The sequence below is a fragment of the Myxocyprinus asiaticus genome, chromosome 14, assembly GCF_019703515.2.
Source record: "Myxocyprinus asiaticus isolate MX2 ecotype Aquarium Trade chromosome 14, UBuf_Myxa_2, whole genome shotgun sequence".
Taxonomy (NCBI): Eukaryota; Metazoa; Chordata; class Actinopteri; order Cypriniformes; family Catostomidae; genus Myxocyprinus; species Myxocyprinus asiaticus.
This window is the reverse complement of record NC_059357.1, coordinates 23,300,370-23,320,706: the sequence shown is the minus strand read 5'-3', so window position 1 is coordinate 23,320,706 and position 20,337 is coordinate 23,300,370. Positions and strand designations below refer to the sequence as shown.

At 36.9% G+C, this 20,337-nt stretch overlaps 1 long non-coding RNA gene across 1 annotated transcript in view; it reads left to right on the top strand.

Moving 5' to 3' along the window:
- LOC127452038 (uncharacterized) overlaps window positions 1–20,337 on the top strand; it is a 122,259-nt gene that overhangs the window by 29,852 nt on the left and 72,070 nt on the right. The window contains exon 2 of the long non-coding RNA XR_007899192.1: window positions 7,712–7,894. This is a non-coding gene — a long non-coding RNA (uncharacterized LOC127452038). The remainder of the gene's footprint in view (window positions 1–7,711; window positions 7,895–20,337) is intronic.

Below are 20,337 nucleotides of genomic sequence, written 5' to 3'. Positions count from 1 at the left end.
TTCCCTTGCTCCCTTTTTTGTTCTCATTTTTCTTGCTTCCGTATCCTCTGCACCACGTTATATATCAGGGAGGCAGGCAGGGTTAATTCTGCAGGTGGTTACTGAGTCACCCTTAGAGCACAAGGCAACAGAGCGAGTCCTGGGTGAAAAACAGAGTTAATAAACAGTGACTATAAACATTTGGTGCATAGTCTTGTGCACTTGGACAGTTTCAAATGATATGTGTGTGTGTGTGTGTGTGTGTGTGTGTGTGTGTGTGTGTGTGTTTTAAAAGACACCTGATGATTTGAATGCTCTGTGCTCACCTAGCAGATGGAAAAGTACTGCTTTTCTCTCCTCTCTGCATGCCTCACAGTTTGACTGCCGCTAAAAACCACCCTCCTCCTTTTCGCTCTTTCTTTTTTGCAACTACACTCCATCCTCACCAACTGTGAAATACACATACTGCCATAATAACTGCGTATTTCTTTTACATTTAAATCAATCTGGAATAAAAAGTGTTTAAGTTTTTTTAATTAACTTTATTTTTTTATAGCCTTTTTAATGTAAATATTTTACATTCAAATATTCTTTCAGTGTTAAATTTTTTTATATGAAGTGTTAAATGTACAATTAATTATAAATATGCATGTCAAATGTGAGATTAAATGTTACTAACACTAAATATTCCCAACTAGAACTGATCAGGCAGCGAAAGATTGATTCTGGACTAAGCTTCTACACATACCTGCAACTTGTTGCATGGATGAGCTAAACAAGACTAAACAACCTTGTTAAATCATTTAATTGCTAATAACAGTTAAAAGGATTGTTCACCCAAAAATGAAAATTCTTTCATAATTTACTCACCCTCATGACATCCCAGTTTGACTTTCTTTCTTCTGCAGAACACAAATAAAGATTTATTCAATTCTGTTGGTCCATAAAATGTAAGTGAATGGTGGCCAGAACTTTGAAGCTCCAAAAATCACATAAAGGCAACATAAAAGTAATCCATAAGACTCCAGTGTTTAAATCCGTATCTTCAGAAGCGATGTAATAGGTGTGGGTAAGATCAATATTTAAGTCCTTTTTCACTATAAATCCCCACTTTCACATTCAAGTTAAATAATTTTTAGGTGAACTGTCCCTTTAAGCTGTCCATCCAAGATAATATGAGAGTCCAAATATATTGTTAAAACATACAAAGTTGTGTGTTAAATAAAGTAGCTCATAATTTTAGAAATTTACATCAGGCTTTGTATTCCTTCAGTTGATGCTGTTACATTGTTACATTTAACATTTTATGTATGAATATAACCCTAAATAATCTACATAAATTATAATCGTATAATCTTACACTTATTATGCTTAATAAGTGGACAGTGTGTCATATCATGTAAATGCCTCAAACCACTTTCCTTTATTGGGTTAAGGTCATAAACTGCTTAAGCCAAAATCAGTCGACACACATGGATATTTGCCTGTTGCTTCGATATTGCATTGCATGTAACATGTACATTTTAAGACTTACTCACACCTTTGTCAATCACAAACACTGACTGTGTGAATGTAGCCAGTGTGTGTGTATTTTTTAATTCTTGTTTGAGCCAAATGTGGAGGAAATGGACAGTCATTTACAGCTCACAGTATTTTATGATTGCTGCCTTGCATGAACAAGAAAATATTTTACACCATGTCTCTGCATTGCTGAATTGATTGCGGAAGCCTGCTGGTTTTTGTATTTGTGAGCAGGGTGTATGGGTTAAAATAACAGCTATGTTGTAACTCGTTTAAACATACAGAGGTCACATCAATCACTTTAACAGCTGCTGCAAACGATGCAAACAGGAGGCAGTTGTCATTAGCTGAAGTATGAACATAGTGACTTTCTGCCATTTCATTTTTTTCTGCTGAGAATTTGGATAGTAATAGGCAATTAGCGTCAGATCATCTAAATCAGTGAGACTGTTATGTGACCAAGAAAGAGATAGAGAAACTGATGAGGCACCACAGAGAAACTGCCTCAAAAATCCATTCTGCGTTTTTAGTGATCAGCAGCAATACTATGATTCTGTCCTGTGGAGGCCATTTAAAATGAGCCATGCTCAATGGAAAAATTAAATTATGTCAGTACAAACTATTTACAGATGATGATTTTATACCAAAACAGGACCACATGAGGGGTATTGAGACCAAACAGCGTTGGGGTCTGACACAACAGAGGGTGGTGCAGTGATATTGAAACCTCGGGCAGACTGAGACCTTATCGATATTCATTGATCTGAGATGGAGAAATGAGCCTGATAAGATAAATGGTATAATTAATTTGAATAATGTGTAGGCCTCAAGGGAATTCAGACCTTCTGAGTCTTTTAAGATGCAGAGCATGTTTCTTGGTTCTGAGACCCTGATAAAAGCTACACATACAGTATAGGCCTAATTATATTCTCACAGCTCTTGTCTCATATAAGGGAGTGTGTATGAAATCACAACCTCAGGCTGACAAAGAGCATGGGTCAAGTTCTCAATGTGTCCATTTGTATAAAGAGCTCTTTGATCTGTTCTTTGTCCAGACCAACAGCAATATCTGATTCACAGCACTGTAGACGAACTCTGTACAGTCGTTTTAACATCAAGACCCTTTTTACACATATAAGCCATGGCTTTCTGTGCTTGAATCCATGCACTGTTGCTGCAAATACAACTTTTCACTCTCAAAGTACATCCCTGAGGACCAAGAGAACAAAATGGAAAACACAACAGAATGGCTGGGTGCCACGGGGTACCAGACAGAAGTCAGAGGCCAAAACAAAGTCCATGCTGTTAGTAATAACCATACCTGTGCTTCAGAGTGGAGATTTGTTTTGCCTTGAAATCACACAGACTGTCTGAAGTTATTTAGCTTGTGGCAAGCAGAGGGCCAAAATACAGATCAGAGTCGGACATGAAGTCAAGTCCTGGTAATAATGGACACCTTTAGCACAACCATTGATTCCTAGAGCTCTGTCTAAGCTGTTATTGTCAGCACTTTACTGAGCATATTATTGTTTGTCACTAAGACCTTGGCCAAAAGGCATCTTACATAGCTTATTTTCCTTGATACAGAGTGTCAGTTGACAAGAAGTGACGTTAAAGTGGCTATGCAGGTGGAAGGTGTGTGTATGTGTGTGTGTAAGACATGGAGGGAGAAAGAGAGAGAGACTGACTCTGAGCTGCACAGTATGCTCTGCCAGTGCACATGTCCTTGTAGATAAATTCAGGGATTAGTGTGTTAGAGATGCACAGACTGACTGACAGTCTCTCCTCCCCTGAGTGCCACTGTGAGACAACTGAGAACTCATTAACTCACTGCACTCATGGATGGCGATAGAGAGAGAGAGAGAGAGAGAGGAGAGAGTGTGAATTGAGACAGAAATGAACATGATAGCGTAGAAATAGAAAAGGCAAATATGGTGGATTAACAGTGAGGCAGAAAGTGATAGAGGCGGAAAGAATGAGGTAGGTTGAGGCCAAAAACAGAAGAGGCTAAGAGTGAACAGTAGAGATTGGAGGAAGAGGAGGTGTGGATGAGAAGGATGAAGAAAGAAGAGAGAGAGAGAGAGAGACAGAGAAAGTGGCTGTTGCCAGGGACAACAGCATAATAGAGAGCAATCCTCCTACACAACCTCTGCCTTATTTTACTCATCCACTGTGGCTTGATTCTCTCTCTCTCTCTCTCTCTCGCTCTCTCTCTCTCTCTCTCTCCATTTACCTGCCTCAAGTCATGTCTGCTGTGGACCTTATCTCTTTCTAACTCTCTTTTTCCCCTCTTCCCCCTCTCCTCTCATCCTGAGTGTTATAGGGGTGGTTTTATATGCTTATAAAAAATAAACAATTCTTTTTAATAATATGTGTGTGTATATATAAATATATATATATATATATATATATATATATATATATATATATATATATATATATATATATATATATACATTTCTGTTCTTAATTTTTGTTTCTGTATCCACAAAAGTTACACTACAAGTTTGTTAGGATGCATATTTTCACCTGGCAGTAAATGGGCACATGTAAACAGAAATTGCATTTGACTCAGTCTGACTTGGGTTGCCGTGTCCTTTCTAACTGATAGGGCATATGTTTTTGCTGTAATGGACAGTAGAAAAAAAAAAAAACATTTGATTTACATTAATGGAATGTTTAAACGGGCCTATGCTGAATTCACGTTGTGTCGGAATTCCTGATGGGAACTCAAGAGATTCTACTCGGAGCTGTTCATGCTTGCTTCAAAGTTTATGTGCTGTCCTATGTTACTTTACTGTCCTTTCTGTATTGTGTTAGTGCATTAAATTCAGAGCTGTTCTGTTCTCCACAACTTGTGTTCAGAATAACAGAAGTGCTTTGTTCAATTCCCTTTGAGATTTAATTACAGAAATTATTACTATAATAATATTAATATTAATAATAATAATAATATTATATAATATCACAATGTTTTTCAAAATAATTGCAACATAACTTTTTGTCCAAATCATGCAGCCCTACCTAGCAACCATTTACAAATGCTCTGTCTGTCTTTCTGTAAGGCATGTATAACTTTAATTTGACTAAATTTACTTGTTTTATTTTAAACAGTGCTTTGTCAAGCCAACATCAAAGTTGGTCAAACTTTACCTATCTAGTTTACGAATTTAGTGTAGATTTATGTTTCACAAATATTTAATAAAAAATATATTTGTAGTTTAAAACATTGTTTAGATAATTGGGTAACTGTGCTAAGGGTGCCAAAAGACAATTTGTGTTAATGTGGATTATGTTACTTGGTTCTGTTTTGTAGTAAAATTTTAGGTAACACTTTATTTTACAGTATTCTTGTTACACATATTACATGTATCGACTATGGTAATAACAGTCAGTTATGCATAATTACAAGCAACTAACCCTAAACCAAACCCTTACCCTAACCTTAATCCTATAGTCAGTAAATGTTGTTAATTAGTAATAATCAGTAATTACTTGTGTAATTACACTGTAACAAGGACACTGTAAAATAAAGTGTAACCAAATGTTATTATACCACCTTGTTTTTAAGAGTCTTTTAAGGTTTATGCATTCTAAAAACACAGCGTTTATGACGCTAGATATTGAAAACAAGTGAAACACGACGCAACCACAGTGGCGCGCTCAAAAAAAGCGTCCTTCTGACGTTTGTGTGCATAGACCAACAAAAATAATGTAGACTGACAAAAGAATGCGTCCTGTAAAAGCAGCCCAGCTCGACAGATTGACGAACTCAATTGCAAAATTAATTGCTGTGGACTTGGGGCAGTTGGAAACCCTGTGGACTGTAGGCCAGTAATAGGGAAATAAAGCAAACAATATATTTACTTCTTATATATTGAATTACATTTGTTTTGTAGCCTTTCTCAGCAAATATTGATATATGTAATTAATAAATCAGCATCTTATGTAATTCATTTGATCAAATCAGCCCTAAAAAATTTAATAAATACATTTGTAAATTAAAAACATAAATAAAAATGTAACACTCTACTCCGATCTACTATACAAAATGAGTAGTTACATTAAATGTATTGAAGTTATAACATTACTTGAAATCTCAAGGGATACTTCAAGTAAATAATTTATGTCATAGGGGTTTAACTGACAAAAAATAAATACAATTATTGGGAACCGCTGCTCAAATTGTTTAAAGGGGTCATGAAATCCTCTTTTTTTCATAATTCTATTATCTTCCCTAATGTCCACTGATAATGTTTGTAACTTTTTTTTTTTGTTTTTTTTTTTTTTGCACTAAAACATTTATAATGTAGTAATAAATTATCATTTTCCAACCTGTCTCTGGCCCTCTGTCTGGTTTGCCCTAAGCACCTCCTTAAATCTTCATAGTAAACGCCCACTGTTAAGATTGGCTAACATAGTGTAGGCCCTCAAATACAGCCATATTTGAAACTCAGTTGGAAGAGAATGAACAAGGTTAATAATAATATAAAACAAAATTTCAGGGTTTACACAAAACGCACATCCAACACATTGCATCCAAATATATTAAACTATTCATCTCAAGCACAACTGTTATCACTCAGTACCATAAAATATCAAACAGTCATGACATTTGAAATATTCATGAATGGAACTGTTTACTTATGGTTACGATCGGCTCTTAGTGTTTTTAACTGCCCCAGCATTCAACAACAGTTCCTTTGCAAAGCCTGAATCATATTGACTGGTTCACAAACAATCCATGCTGATATGAGCTGAAAAAAACACACATATATATTCCATACCACGCTGAAACAAGACACGCACACACATACTGTACAGCATCATCATGCACTGAGGCACACATCGCCAGAAACGCATCAAATCGGTCAAAGACCTTTATCTAGTGTATGTTTACATACACCAACAATTAAAAATAGTGCAGATGGGCGTCAGAAGGCGTCCAGGATGGGTTTGTGCTCAAAATAGCAAGAGGCACAGCAGCTGATGATGATAGCATCTCCTTTTCAGAGGTCTAACTTGACACCGTCTTTTAAAAGTGGCGTGAGAATCAAGACAATGGTCAAAAACATCTGTCTAGTGCATGCTTATATACAAAAATAATTTAAAATAGTCCAGATGGGTCCCCTTTGGTGTTCAGGAATAATTAGGCCACACTCGGCATGTCCATCCTGCTCTCTCTCTCCCTGTGTATGAATGGTGCGGCAGTGGGCGGGGCCAATGGTGCGATGATGTAAAGTAGGTGTTGATGTTTTTTCGCTGTATACGCGGTCATGAATTAATGGACCCCTTGTGACATTGGGAAGTTGCGAAATTAGAGAATGAGGTGTTTTTGGTTTCAATAAATGCTTTTATTGCATTGGGGATTAAGTTTTGAGTTCTGAAATTTCCAGTAGCATATGTTTTTGTAGTAGAAAGACCTCTTATATGTCAAAAGGAAAAATTGAATCCTCATGACTTGACCCCTTTAAAATAAAAGGTTTTTAAAAGTCCAAAGTCTCTCTCTCCTCTTCCTCTCCTTGTCTAATTTAATATATCCCACACTCTTTCATTGCTTCATCTTTAACTCTCAGCAGTTGTGCTCCTGTCTTTCTTTTCTCCTCTCTCTCTCTTTCTCTCTCTCTCTCAATTCAGTTTTCAATTTAAAGTACTTTAATAGCATGATTGTGTTTACATGGAGTGGTGGTGGTGTAGTGGACTAAAGCACTGAACTGGTAAGCAGAAGGTTGTTGGTTCAGTCCCCACAGCCACCACTATTGTGTCCTTGAGCAAGGTGCTTAACTCCAGATTGCTCCAGGGGGATTGTCCCTGTAATAAGGGCACTGTACGTCACTTTGGACAAAAGCACTTGCCAAATGCATAAATGTAAATGTAATACACGAAACAGATAATGACGAGACAAATAATAATAATAATAAAACAGTAACAAATAACAATAAAAAATATACTTAAAATAAGGTGCCAGGTAATGAATAAAATAAAAACTATGATAACAATATACACTATACAACATAAAATATTGAGAGAATCTCTCTCTCTCATCCTCTGATGTCACCAAGTGACAGACTCTGTCAAGTCTACCACCTTATTTAGATGCAGGCTAATTAATAAAGCCAAGTGTTCTTTGCAGCACGGCAAATAACATATATTCAGAAGTTGTGCCAACTCTTTAACTGTCTCTCTCGCTCTCATTATGTCTTATCTACAGTTTAGAGCTCACCGTCTCAACTGGATTGCAACTGAAGCTTAAATACTGCAGCATCAGGACCACAGACCTGGTGCGGCGATCACACCTGATCCATTGCTGACTCCTTCCTGAGGACGAGGAGAACAAAGGAGAAAGACTCTTCCAATCCCTCCTCATCTTATAGGAGATAAACTGTAAGAGCAGGTGAGAAGTGATATTGTAGCACTCTCCTTGTTTGAATGGTATTGTTTAAGGCCCTTGCTTGCATTTTGATTGCTTATTATATCAGGCTATCTGTGAGATAACAAATCTGTGAGGTAGCAGTGGAGCTCAAAAGTACAAATATAAAACTGTTTGTGATTATGGTTCACAAATTCACTGCAAAATCATTTATTTTCATTCTCAGTTTTAAACAAGGAAAAGACTGGCCCCAGGCTGACAGGCACTGCGGTTTGTGTTTTTGTAAATTATGATGGGCTTGTCACACTTCTCCCACTCTCTCTTGCACACACACACACACACACACACACAAGCATGCACGCACCCATGCCCACACACACACACACACACTCACATACAGACACACACACAATTGGGGGAATTCACTAAAAATGAATTAAGCCTGTGATAGCACTGTTAATTTGCACACACAAGATAACTTCACAATCACACAAAACAAAATTTAGTGTTGAATGCAGTTAACACAGATTTTTCTTAAACAATTTGCACTGATTTTCTGATCTTGCATGTCGGTTCTAAGTGCTAGGTTGTGGACGATGCAGTAGACAACCATGATTTGGCATACTTTACTGGGACTGTACAGCATTACTCCAATAATGCAGTCCAGGCTCCTAATTCAGCTCTTTAAAATGCCAAAAGTGCACACAAAGGCACCATGCTCTGGATATTGTATATACCTGTTTATAACGCACTATTCTAGTAGTTGAAGAATCACTGCTGCCATGATCAACAGAAAATGTACACAAGCATCTAATTTTCTAAAAAATTCAGTTTACCATCTGCTTTCTGCGGATAATAGCGCAGCGTTTATTGCAGCAGGCAAGTAGAGTTCATTTTTGAGAAGAAGGCACAATCAGTAATAATCCTAATTTACATAGAAACAAGGCGTGTTTGCTCTGAAAAGAATGGCAATTACATTTTAAATTCTCATGGTGCAAGGCTATTTCAGAGCATGTAGCGCCTGGTTAAACTGGATTACAGGTGGTTAGTGAATAAGACGCATGTATTTCCGCTGTAACACAGCATGCAAAAGTGGCACCGCTGTTTAGTTAATTCAGCCCTCACAGTGTGTAGAAAGCAATGTGCCCTCTCTAGTTTTCTGATTCAGTCACACAAGACATGGAAAACAACACAGAGAGAGATGGGACTATCTTTCATTTAGAGATTTTTTCTCACCCCTGTCTAATAAGTACAGTGGTTTTAAAAGCAGAGTCCCACAGATGATTTCCACTCTCTTTAACACTAAAATGAAATGTTAAAATGGCCTTGCTTGCTGCCTTTGAAAGGTCTCACTCACTCATACTTACTATGGCTAGCTCAGTGGCAGCTAGAGGCTTTAACACGTCTGTAATACAGGAGCTAAACTGTGACCCTCTTAACGCCCTCAGAGACCTGTAAGGAAGACCATCATTACATGTCATTTAACAAGAGTCCACAAATAACACAATGTGCTTTCTCTTTTACTCCATAACAAATGCTTGTATGTACAGTATATAATTCCAGACCAGATTATGTGTAAGTGTTCACTGCTAGAGTGAGAGAATTTATAAAATTATATATCAAACCGTAAGAAAACAAATCTCAATTTGTATTTTTACTAAAGAATTTTGGAAGAAACATCTGAGAGAAAGGTGATGCTTAAATGAATCATAACTCTTTTAAGTCTCCTGAGCTATGAAAGAATAATCTTTGAGCAATAAAATCTACCTTTTGGAGGTTTTTTTTTTTTTTTACCCAAAAATGTATATTTTCCCATCATTTGCTCAGCCTCATGCCATCCCAGATGCGTATGGCTTTATTTCTTCTGCAGATCACAAATTAAGATTTTTAGAAGAATATTTCAGCTCTGTAAATCCATATAATGCAAGTAAATGGGTGCCAAAATTTTTAAGCTCCAAATGACAGTGGTTTAATCCATATCTTCAGAAGTTATATGATAGTTGTGGGTGAGAAACAGATCAATATTTAATTTTTGATAGATAATCAAATAATTGAAACAAGCAAGTACAACCCCCCTAATATTTATAATATGATCATTGGAAACATGTTAATGCATATTAAGCTGGGATAGGAGAATGTATTTAAACACTAAGAAACTTTAGAAACACTTCAGCTTTAACATAAGTTCTTGCATTACTGTGGTGGTAACATTCAAACTTCCAAAAATGGACACAAAAATGCACCACTCATGGCATTTAAATATTCTTACAATTTCTTTACAATTCCTTTATCTGGGCAATAAAATGTGGAATTTGAAGTGCACAATAATCACAATTATCTGAAATAACAGCGGTTCGACCAAATAACCGTGATCAAACGATTATTTAATAATTGTGAAAGGCCAAGCCTGCGCTCATGTACTTGTGTAGAGTATGTTTTGGCCTTAAAGAATCAAAGTGAGAAAATAATAATGTAAAAAATGAAAAGATAAATACTAATAATAAAAGTTGAATTAGGGTGATCTGGGATGTTTTTTTCGTACTTTCGACTTCTGCATTTTACTGTGATTGTCACCACAACACATCAGACCATCAAATAAGTCTTTATCATATGACATCCCAGCTAGAATATACTAATATGAACAAAGACTTGCTTGTACTAGAGCATGAAATGTCCACATCAGAGCTCAGATCAGTCACTGAAAAACAGAAACTGAAAGTGAAAGCGAGCGAGCGAGAAGCTTGTGTGGTTAGTGTGTAGTTTGTGTGTGTTTAGGGACACAGGTGACCTTCCATGTTTTGTGAGACCATGAGGGCTCATCTGCTGATCTTCTCTCTGGCTGTATCACCTCAGGGGGCAAACTCACATTGTGTGAAGTGTCTCTCCTTGCTTGACCCATGAGAGTTGAATGTATGTGTGTGTATGTGTGAGACGGCTACTCTCTAATGTGACTGCTGGGCCACTCTGTTGACAGTAAAGGTCGGTCCTGTGGAGCACATTAAGCCAGGACCTTTAGGGAAAACACACACACAAAACACGAGTAAAAAATTACTGTGTGGATGTGGTTATGTGTCATATGGGCTGAGCAGAATTTATATCCAGTGTTTTTGTCCAAAATGTACTTTAAAATTAGTCAATATTTCATCAATATTTACTTAGTCAAAATGTTTCAGGATTATTGGATTAGATGATTCCATATCTAATACCTTCTTCTATAAACAGATGCTGCTCTAGCTGTTTCTTCTTCTGTTTATATCTTGCATTGTTAATATCTTGCAGTATTAGTATTTTTTCTTGTTACTTTTTCATCAACAGTATGATTTATAAAAAAAAAATATTATAATCATCATATTGCGTTTTTTTCATCTCGTATTCATCAACAATTTTTTTCGTGATTTCACTGACGAGATTAACCTTAGAGCTGAGTAGTGGCTGTACTGTTGAGAAGAGCATAATGGCAGAGCTACCTCTCCACCCACTACGATTAACATAGGAACTCTATTATTACCGCCTGACAACAGTGCTTAAGAGTGCCGTTTCCACCTGCCCTGCCCTGCCCTGCCCGACACTACTCACAATGGCAAGAGCTGCAGTTACCATTCCATCCTTCTATCCAGCCCTCATTGTAGGCAGCTGCTGTTTTACATCAGTATTTTTCCTAATAAAATATAGTTTTCCATTAAAAATATCGAAACATCCTTAAAAAGCCCAGTTCACCAAAATATAAAACTTCTGTCATCCTTTACTCACCCTCATGTTGTTTCAAATCCATATTACGGAAGTTTGAAGGATTTCCAGATTGCGTATATGCATACAGTGGCATTTGGTGGTGATGACTCACTTTAAAGCTTAAAGGTGAAGTGTGTAATTTCTGCGCTACTAGTGGCACCACAAGTAATAATAAACGCCTTTGCCAACACCCCTTAAACTCATCACACCCTTTCGCACTCTCTATATACAGAACAAATAGGCCATACTAAATAAAAGGTAATAAACTTTTAACGTTGTGATAAACAAGACCCCTATAACATATGCACACCGGAGAGAAAGTGTGGCAGATGAATGAGGTCGTCAGATAGCATTGCCGGATTGAACAGCGGCTGGGTATATGGGGGATCCAGCACATGAGGTAGGATGGTTCTTCTAGTAACTAGTAAGCGGAACAATAGATATTCTGAGTATCTTATGAATTTATCTGGCAATACCTTGGTCTATGCTCCAACTCGCTCTCTGCGGTCCATGAACGAGCAACGTCTGGTGGTCCTATCACAAAGAGGCTCAAAGTCTATTCCATGATCGTTCACTTTCTCTGCTCCTCTGTGGTGGAATGAACTTCCAACCTCCACACGATCTGCTGTTACCTTTTCAACATTCAAGAACCAGCTGAAAACACATCTGTTACACAAGCACTCAACCAACCCACACTAATTGCACTTACTACTGCACTTAATGTACTAAAAAAAAAAAGAAATTCCTTGTATGTCTCTTTCTTCTGTTCTAGCATCTTTACTACTCCAGCCACTGTGAGAACTTAGCAGTCCTATACTGCCGATGTTGTTAAACTTTGTATGACAAATTACATTCTATGTGTCTCATTTGTAAGTCGCTTGGATAAAAGTGTCTGGTAAATGACTAAATGTAAATGTAAAGGTAAATATACCTTGAGTGTAGCCTGTCGAAGTCCATGCAACTCCTGCATCATATTCCAAGTCGTCTGAAAGCATATGAAAGTTTGTGGTTAGAAATAACCTGAAATTTACAAAATTGTATTTATTTTACAGTGAAATCTTGACTTCTGCCATGGATCTTTTGAACTTTCATTAATGTAATTTAGGCTGTTCGCGTGTTCATGTAAAAACTTTGTTCACACAAGAATTTGTGCTGTTTTTGCTTTTGAGAGGTTTAAGTGCGTGCCATTGTGAACAAGCTTCTTTCATGAACTATTCCTTAAAAACAAGACTAATTTAAAAGATATTACATCTTTTTTTGGAGAGAGAAATATAACTAAACTAAGGCTAAAAAAAAAAATAAAAAAAAAATATTGGCAGTGGGCTAAGAAAAATAAACAAATTTTTCTTTTGAATTAAGTTTATTTCTTACCCAACAGGCAAATATTATTATTTTTTTCTGCATAAAGCTCATTACATTTTGTTAGATTTGTATGAGAAAAAAGCTACTTAACATCTTATGACATTTTGCATCTCAATTAAAGGTAACTTGTTTTAAGGATGTCTTGATATTTTTACTGCCTTGCTCTATTGTCTTTTTCTCTGTATATCTCTCTTCAGACTGTGCAAATCTGTTGTCTAAGTGCAATGGGGTTTTAAGAGGATTTTGATGCCATACATAGGGACTTGCATTTTTTGTCTATGTACAGGGTCGGGGGACACAACTTTTAGTGAGATGGTGTGAGCTAAATCGTGTTGTATTTCCATCAGCCGCCTGATCCAATGGGCCCTTATCATAGGAATATCATGGTGCACTTTGACCCTCTCTAATACATTAATAGGTTTGTTTCTCCTGCTCTACAGGATGTGCTTTCAGTAAAGTCTGATGTTATGTGGGCATATAGGTTTTTCTGCAGGTCCTTTTGTGAAAGGAAATATTCAGTCCAAACTGCTCTAAAATAATTGGCAGCAGAAAAATCTGTTTTTCTCCAGCACTCCTATCGCATGCTTACTCATTCATGACTGAGATTGACAGTTAATTATTTTATTACATCTTGCTTTTGAAACAACATTCAGCTACACTCTTGTCATTTGCTTTGGTTGGAAGCAGGCTGCCAAGAAAAGAAATGCAAATGCTATGCAACTTTCATGGTATTGGTTTTAAGTTAAATCATTTACTTGTTTTTACGATATACTTAAAGATTTTTAGAGGAAGGATGAACCAATTTTAGTCTTTCTGTGCTCTCTCTTAAAAGACAAAAGACAGCAATTGAGAGTTCTAATGAAAGTATTGATCAGAGGCTCCTCTCAAGCTATTGAAGTAGATAGGGCTTGTTTGGTAGACAGTTGCAACTCTTGGCTTTTTATTTCACCAAATAAATCCACCAATTTGTCCACGCTGAGAATGCTCACTCCTGAAAATGATCAAAACAGCCCGCGACAGGTAATTTAGCGACTAGGTTTTTGTGACATAGCAGCTTGGTTGTTGCATTGGAGAGACTTGAGGTGAGGGGGAGGGATGCATTGTTTCAACTGTTAGTATGAATGACCCAGCCACTAACCCAGTAGCGAGGTAACACAAAAATTACCCAACACGGAAGAATTAACCCAAATGACGCATCCCAGCATTTGATCCCTTTAATAAGTCCTGGATTTAATTTATTTACAATATACAGTGGCAAACAAAAAGTATGTGAACCTTTGGAATTACCTGCATTTATGTATAAATGTCTCTTAAAATCTGGTTTGATCTTCATCTAAGTTACAATAATGAACAAACACAATCTGTATTGTATTGTTCTTGTATGAATGAATGAATGAACATGTATTGTACGTATTGAATACATCATTCAAACATTCACAGTGTAGGTTGGAAAAAGTATTTAAACCCCCAGGGTAATGATGTCAACATAAGCTATTTAGAGTCAGGAGTTGGCAAACCTGGCATCCAATTAGTGATGGATGTGGATTGTGTGGATTAAGAGCTACTTTTACTTATAAAAAGTACTCAAACATTTTGAGTTTGCTATTCACAAGAAACATCTGCTGACGTGGACCATGCCTCGCAAAAAAGAGATCTCAGAAGACCTACGATCAAGAATGGTTGCTTTGCATAAAGCTGGAAAGGGTTACAAATTTTTTTCGAAGAGCTTAGATATTTATCTGTTCACAGCTAGACAAACTGTCTAAAAATTGTGCCGATTTAGTACTGTGGCTACTCTCCCTAGAAGTGGCCATCCAGCCAAGATGACTCAAATGGCACACCACATCAGTGAGGTAAAAAAAGAGACCTATAGTGACAGCTAAATACTTGATGGAATCATTGGAAATGGTTAAAATCTCTGTTCACGAGTCCACTCTACGGAAACATTAAACAGGCATGGTGTCCATGGCAGGACAAAGGAAGCTGCTGCTTTCCAAAAACAAAATATATATATATATATATTTCTGGGTGCCTGAAGTTTGCCAAAGACTCCACAACGCTACTGGGAAATTGTTTTGTGGACTAATGAAACTAAGGTTGAATTGCTTGGAAGAACAGTTCTATAAGGAAGAATGGTCCAAAATTCCTTCTGAACGTTGTGCGGGTCTAATACGCAGCTACCGGAAATGCTCGGTTGAGGTTATTGCTGTCAAAGGAGGATCGATCAGTTATTAAACTCAAGTGTTCACTTTTTGCACAGCACTGTGAATGTTTAGTGGGATATGTTCAATAAAGACATGAAAGATTATAATTGTCTTCGTGATCTCTGTATGCGCAGTAAAATGCAACATTAATGACACTGTAATGTTGATCTGATGTTTTACAGTTGTGTTGCTTGGCTACAGATCAGATATGTATTAGATTAAGGGCCATATGAAAGTTTGCTAAATTGGATTGTAAAAGATTAGATTTTTGTGTTCACACTGCTCAGTAAATAAAAAAAAAAAAAAATTGGGCCTCCTCTACTAGTCTGTACATAGCCTATGAATCCATCCCAATAAGAAGATAAAGACCAGAGCATACAGCATTGCTAGCATGTGTACCGGTGACTGTGAGGGATGTGTAGGTACTGTAATCTGCTCTGCTACATAAGAAGTGTCTTCACAGAATCTGTCACAGTCACACTGTCAATGTGTGATTGAGTTGGGTTTAACCATTATTGAGAGACTGATCTCAGTGCCATAATGTCTAATGGGCCTTTTGGACACCAGCACTTAGACAAGAGTGACACAATTTAGTCCTATTTAGTGACTGTACTATCAGATCAACCATTTCTAACACAGTACCAGTGAATTCGGAATTGTAATGAAAAGTCGTAGCCCACAAACCCTCTAAAATCTGGTGTGTACAGTATGTGCTGCTTTGATGTGAGTGCATCTCAATCCACCAATCTGAAGTGTTGCAGCATGTGCTGTCTCTCTGTGTCTGAGCATAAGATTAATAGAAAATCCGAGGCTTTGGTTTGAACTACAAAGGACTGTTAGAAGAATAACATTAATTCTTTATCCTCACATGTGTACCGCTGGTCATATTATTCTTGAACTGTAAAGCAGATGGCCTTGCATTTTTTAAGGAGTGGGTTTGGGTGGTGGGGGAGGTAGTTATTATATTCCCCGAACACACACACACAATATACTGCTACTTCAATATTTTTTATGTGTTTTGTTGGCAGGACAAATAAGTGTACAATAGTATAGCCAAAGCATTTGCAGCTTAGCTGCGTACCAAGAACATAGTGCAAAACAACATACTTAAATGATAGAAAATAACAAAAGAAAATTATACAGAGTTGTTGGAAAGGAAAGGCATAATTTAGAGATACAATCCATTGCATAACAAACATGGTGACATCTCTCCAGAGAGTCTTTATGGATGGTGTATCAGTGTGACAGACAGTGTGAACAGCAGTTTCCACTGTGATTGATGCCATTGTGAACGATGTTAGACACACTGATACATATGTTGTAGGTTGTTGGGCTGAAAGTCACTGCACAAAAGCTATATAGAATCTTATTTTGTAAATAAACAAGTCCTTAGAGACTGCATGGCAAATGAAGAAAAAATGAAGCACACACACACACACACACACATATCTTGTGAGGTGTGTCTAAACTGTGGTGTTCACATTCTCAGCTGCTCCACATGGTAGGTGACAGGCAGGCAAAGAGGGGAGGGTTTGTATTTGAATCGAGATGACAGAACGCTAGAGAATAGAAGGTCAAAGGGACTCAAAGGTCTTCATAGGGTTCTTTAGAAAATTAAAATTGGAAAAGTTGATGTGTTTGAAACAGTGAATGGTGCCTGAGGCTAACATTCTGCCTAACATCTAATTTTGTGTTCCACAGATGTCATATAGGTTTGAATAAAATGAGGGTGAGTAAATGATGACAGAATTTTCATTTTTGGGTGAACTGTCTCTTCCATTTTATTTAGTTTTATCAAGTCTGTGGGCTCTATTTTCGTTAGTGCGCTACACGCAGCACTACGACCATGTGCAACATCTTATTTTCGTTAGAGTGCTTATTCTAAGTGCAATTTTTGTGCGTGCACAAAGTGCAAGTGGCCGTGGGTGTAGGCGCGCAAACTGTGTGTGTATTGGATGTAAATGAAGTGGCGCAAAGTGCAATATGCTATTTTGCTAAGAATTTGGTCGTTGCGCTAAGACAATTCAATACCACGTCTTAACTCAGCTCAAAGTCCAAATTCAGTTTCTGATTTGCAGTTTGGAGATTTTATCAGCAGGTGGTAATAAAGTTCATGTCCAAACTCTGAAAATATAGTGGAACACTAAATTAAGTCCCTGATGAAATTTATTAATAATACATCCAAATTCTGACAAGAATCACATTTTCCATGCATATAAAAGGAGTATGTTTCACTGTCATAGAAATATGCCTGACATTCATCAAGCAAGCAGTCAATGCACAAAAGAATGTAAGTCTGTATTTCTATTTTTTTAATTCATTGCATACAATCCATTTACACTAACAACTTCTTATGAATGTGCTGTTTTTGTTTAAATTGTTGGTGCTTGAGGGAATGGACTATATAATAGGGCACAGATGCTGGAATAACCCGAGAATAACCTCAGAATTACATTGCACTTGGTCCAGCCTTTTTGCGTGTTTTGCGCGTGATTTCGCTAAACCTACTTGCGCCTAGACTTAGTGCATGCTTGCATGAAAAAACTTCATGGCCATGCCCATTGACTTTACGTTTATAACTTCAGGCATTGTGTTGTGTGTAATGCTTGCACTCTTAAAATAAGGCCCTGAATCTCATTCCAGAGATGTCAAAACTGAAATGGCAAAAATTTAACATCAAGATACTACAAAATTAATATCAAGATTAGAAATTAAATTTATAAAAATCATCTACACAATTAAAGTGGTCAATGGTGCCTAGATTGACTAAATGATTTGTGTGGAGTTTGTGTTTTATATTTTGTTTTTGTTTTTTTGGCAAATGCTATTTACACTAAGTGAAAATAGCAACAAAAAACATCTTCTTTACTCTAAAGATACTGGCAGATACTATTTGTACTCCTAATTAAATACTAACATACACTATACACTGTAGTGTGTTTGTTGTGTTTATTTAGAGTCCACAGACACCCTGCACCAGGGCTATTCAACTTCATCGACAAGTGGAATAGATGGAAAAAGTCTTCGGGGCATGTGGGCCAAGAATATTTTAACATAAAGCTACTATCATATCTCGTGTTATAGTAGGTCAATAATATTTGTTTACTATATAAATTAAACACATGTGTATCTCTTTAATTTTTCATCATGAGAAAAAATTTCAAGCAGAAAATTCTTTAAAAAAAAAAACATAAATCTAAAATGTGCTTACAAAATTGGTCCATAACAGTATTCTTGACCAAATTAATGAACAGAACTTTTCTGTTTCTCTGAATATTTCCTTTTAATCTTCCCATTCCATCAAAATGACGGATAATAATCATTTGTACGGCAACCTCTGAAAGAGTCTAAAAAACGCGGCACTCCTGATGTGGCACAGCATCCGTAAAGCACAAGTTTACATAGGAAAACATTTGAAAAACTGTGTGAACAGACATAAAATGCGTTCAGTGTGAACAGTCCCTAAGACAACTGACAACCTCACGCAGGCCACTGAAAATTTAAAATAGGCCGGATTTGGCTCGCGGGCCACCAGTTGAATAGCTCTGACCTAAACCAACCCCTACACCTAAACTTAACCCTAACCTTCCCTTACAAAAATTAACCATGGTTTTACTACAGTAACCATAGCATCAACATAGTATTTTGTAGTAAAATCTTAGTAACCACAAAATTAAACATGGTTACTATATTAACACCCTATTACTGTGGTAATACCGTGGTTAGCTGCATTAAAATTATGGCTTTCACCAAAAAACATGATAACTACAAAATTACTCTAGTAAAACCATGGTTAATTTTACCCGGATCAAACCTTTCTCTCAACTCCCTGACCTTAACCGTGACCAAATCATTGCAAGGAAATCAAACTTTATATTAATTTGATTTATTATTATAAGTATTATTAAAGATATATATTAAGAGTGGAGACAGAAAATGGGGAAAAGTTGGAATCGAACCCGGGTCGTCCGCATGGAAAAAGCACATCCTCACCATCATAACACACTACGCCATTGCAGCAACACTTGAGGACACTGTTTGTAATTTCTGTGTTTCCATCAGACTACTGGAATGCAAATAGCTACGCTGTGTGGCAGGTGCTATTTAATAGTTCGTTTTTGTTTAATTTTTTCTGACCCCCTGATTTGAAGGTAACAAAAGGATAGCTAAAATAATTCAAGGAAGAACAAGTTGAAAGAAAACAAAGATAGTGATAAAGACTAAGGGAGGATGGAAACATTCAGAAAGAAAAGATAACACGATTTTGGAGAGAGAACATAGTTACCACTTCACATTTAAAAAAGAAAGCAAGTGAGAGAAAACAGCTGGGGAAAAAAAAACAGGCCTTTTGTTTGAGTTTTTGCCATCTGTTTAATTTTCTGCCTCAGAAATCTCTGGAAGCACTCGCTACATTTCAAACAGTCCCATCCTCACAAGTGCAGCTCTGTGAACTGATGTTTTAGTATGCGGCTGGAGATTCGGCCATCCTCCACTCTTCAGAAGTGGAGCGTGTTGAGCACTCTTCTTTAAATAATGGTGCTAAGTCACCGCTGAGTTCTGCACTGCATGAAGCGCAAGATCAGGGCAGAGAGGAAGTGATATTAGAATATGACTTTTTCTGTGTTTTCTAAACAGTATCTGTGTTTTCTAAATACAGTAGTATCTGTGTTTTATAAACAGCATTGGTGTTTACTAAACAGTATTTGTTTTCTAAAAAACAACATTTTGTTTACAGTATCTGTGTTTTCTAAACAGTAGGCTATTCGTTTCCCTTTACATTTCAATATTATTATTTTTTTCTTTCTTCCTTTGTAGACCTTTTTATTGCTGTATATTTATTTCTCTCCCTCTCTTTCATTCCTTCATTACTGTGCTCTTTGAAATGTTAATTCTGTCATCAGGTTTCTTGTATAATTGGCTGCAATCTTGATTTAATTAGGTATGTATGACTTGAACTAATAGAAGTCCCCAACAGACTGCTGCATGTTTTTGTGTTTGTGTGAACTCCAGTCAAGTAAACAAGCATACTAAGATGTTTCTGGAGAGGTAAATGGTCTGTGTGGCATGATGAATTCCTTGTTTTCAGTTCTTTGTTTATTGTATTTCAGGTCCTTGCGTAAGGTACAGCTCTTTCGTGCTGTCGTGGTGACGGCATGAGCACCATGCGGCTGT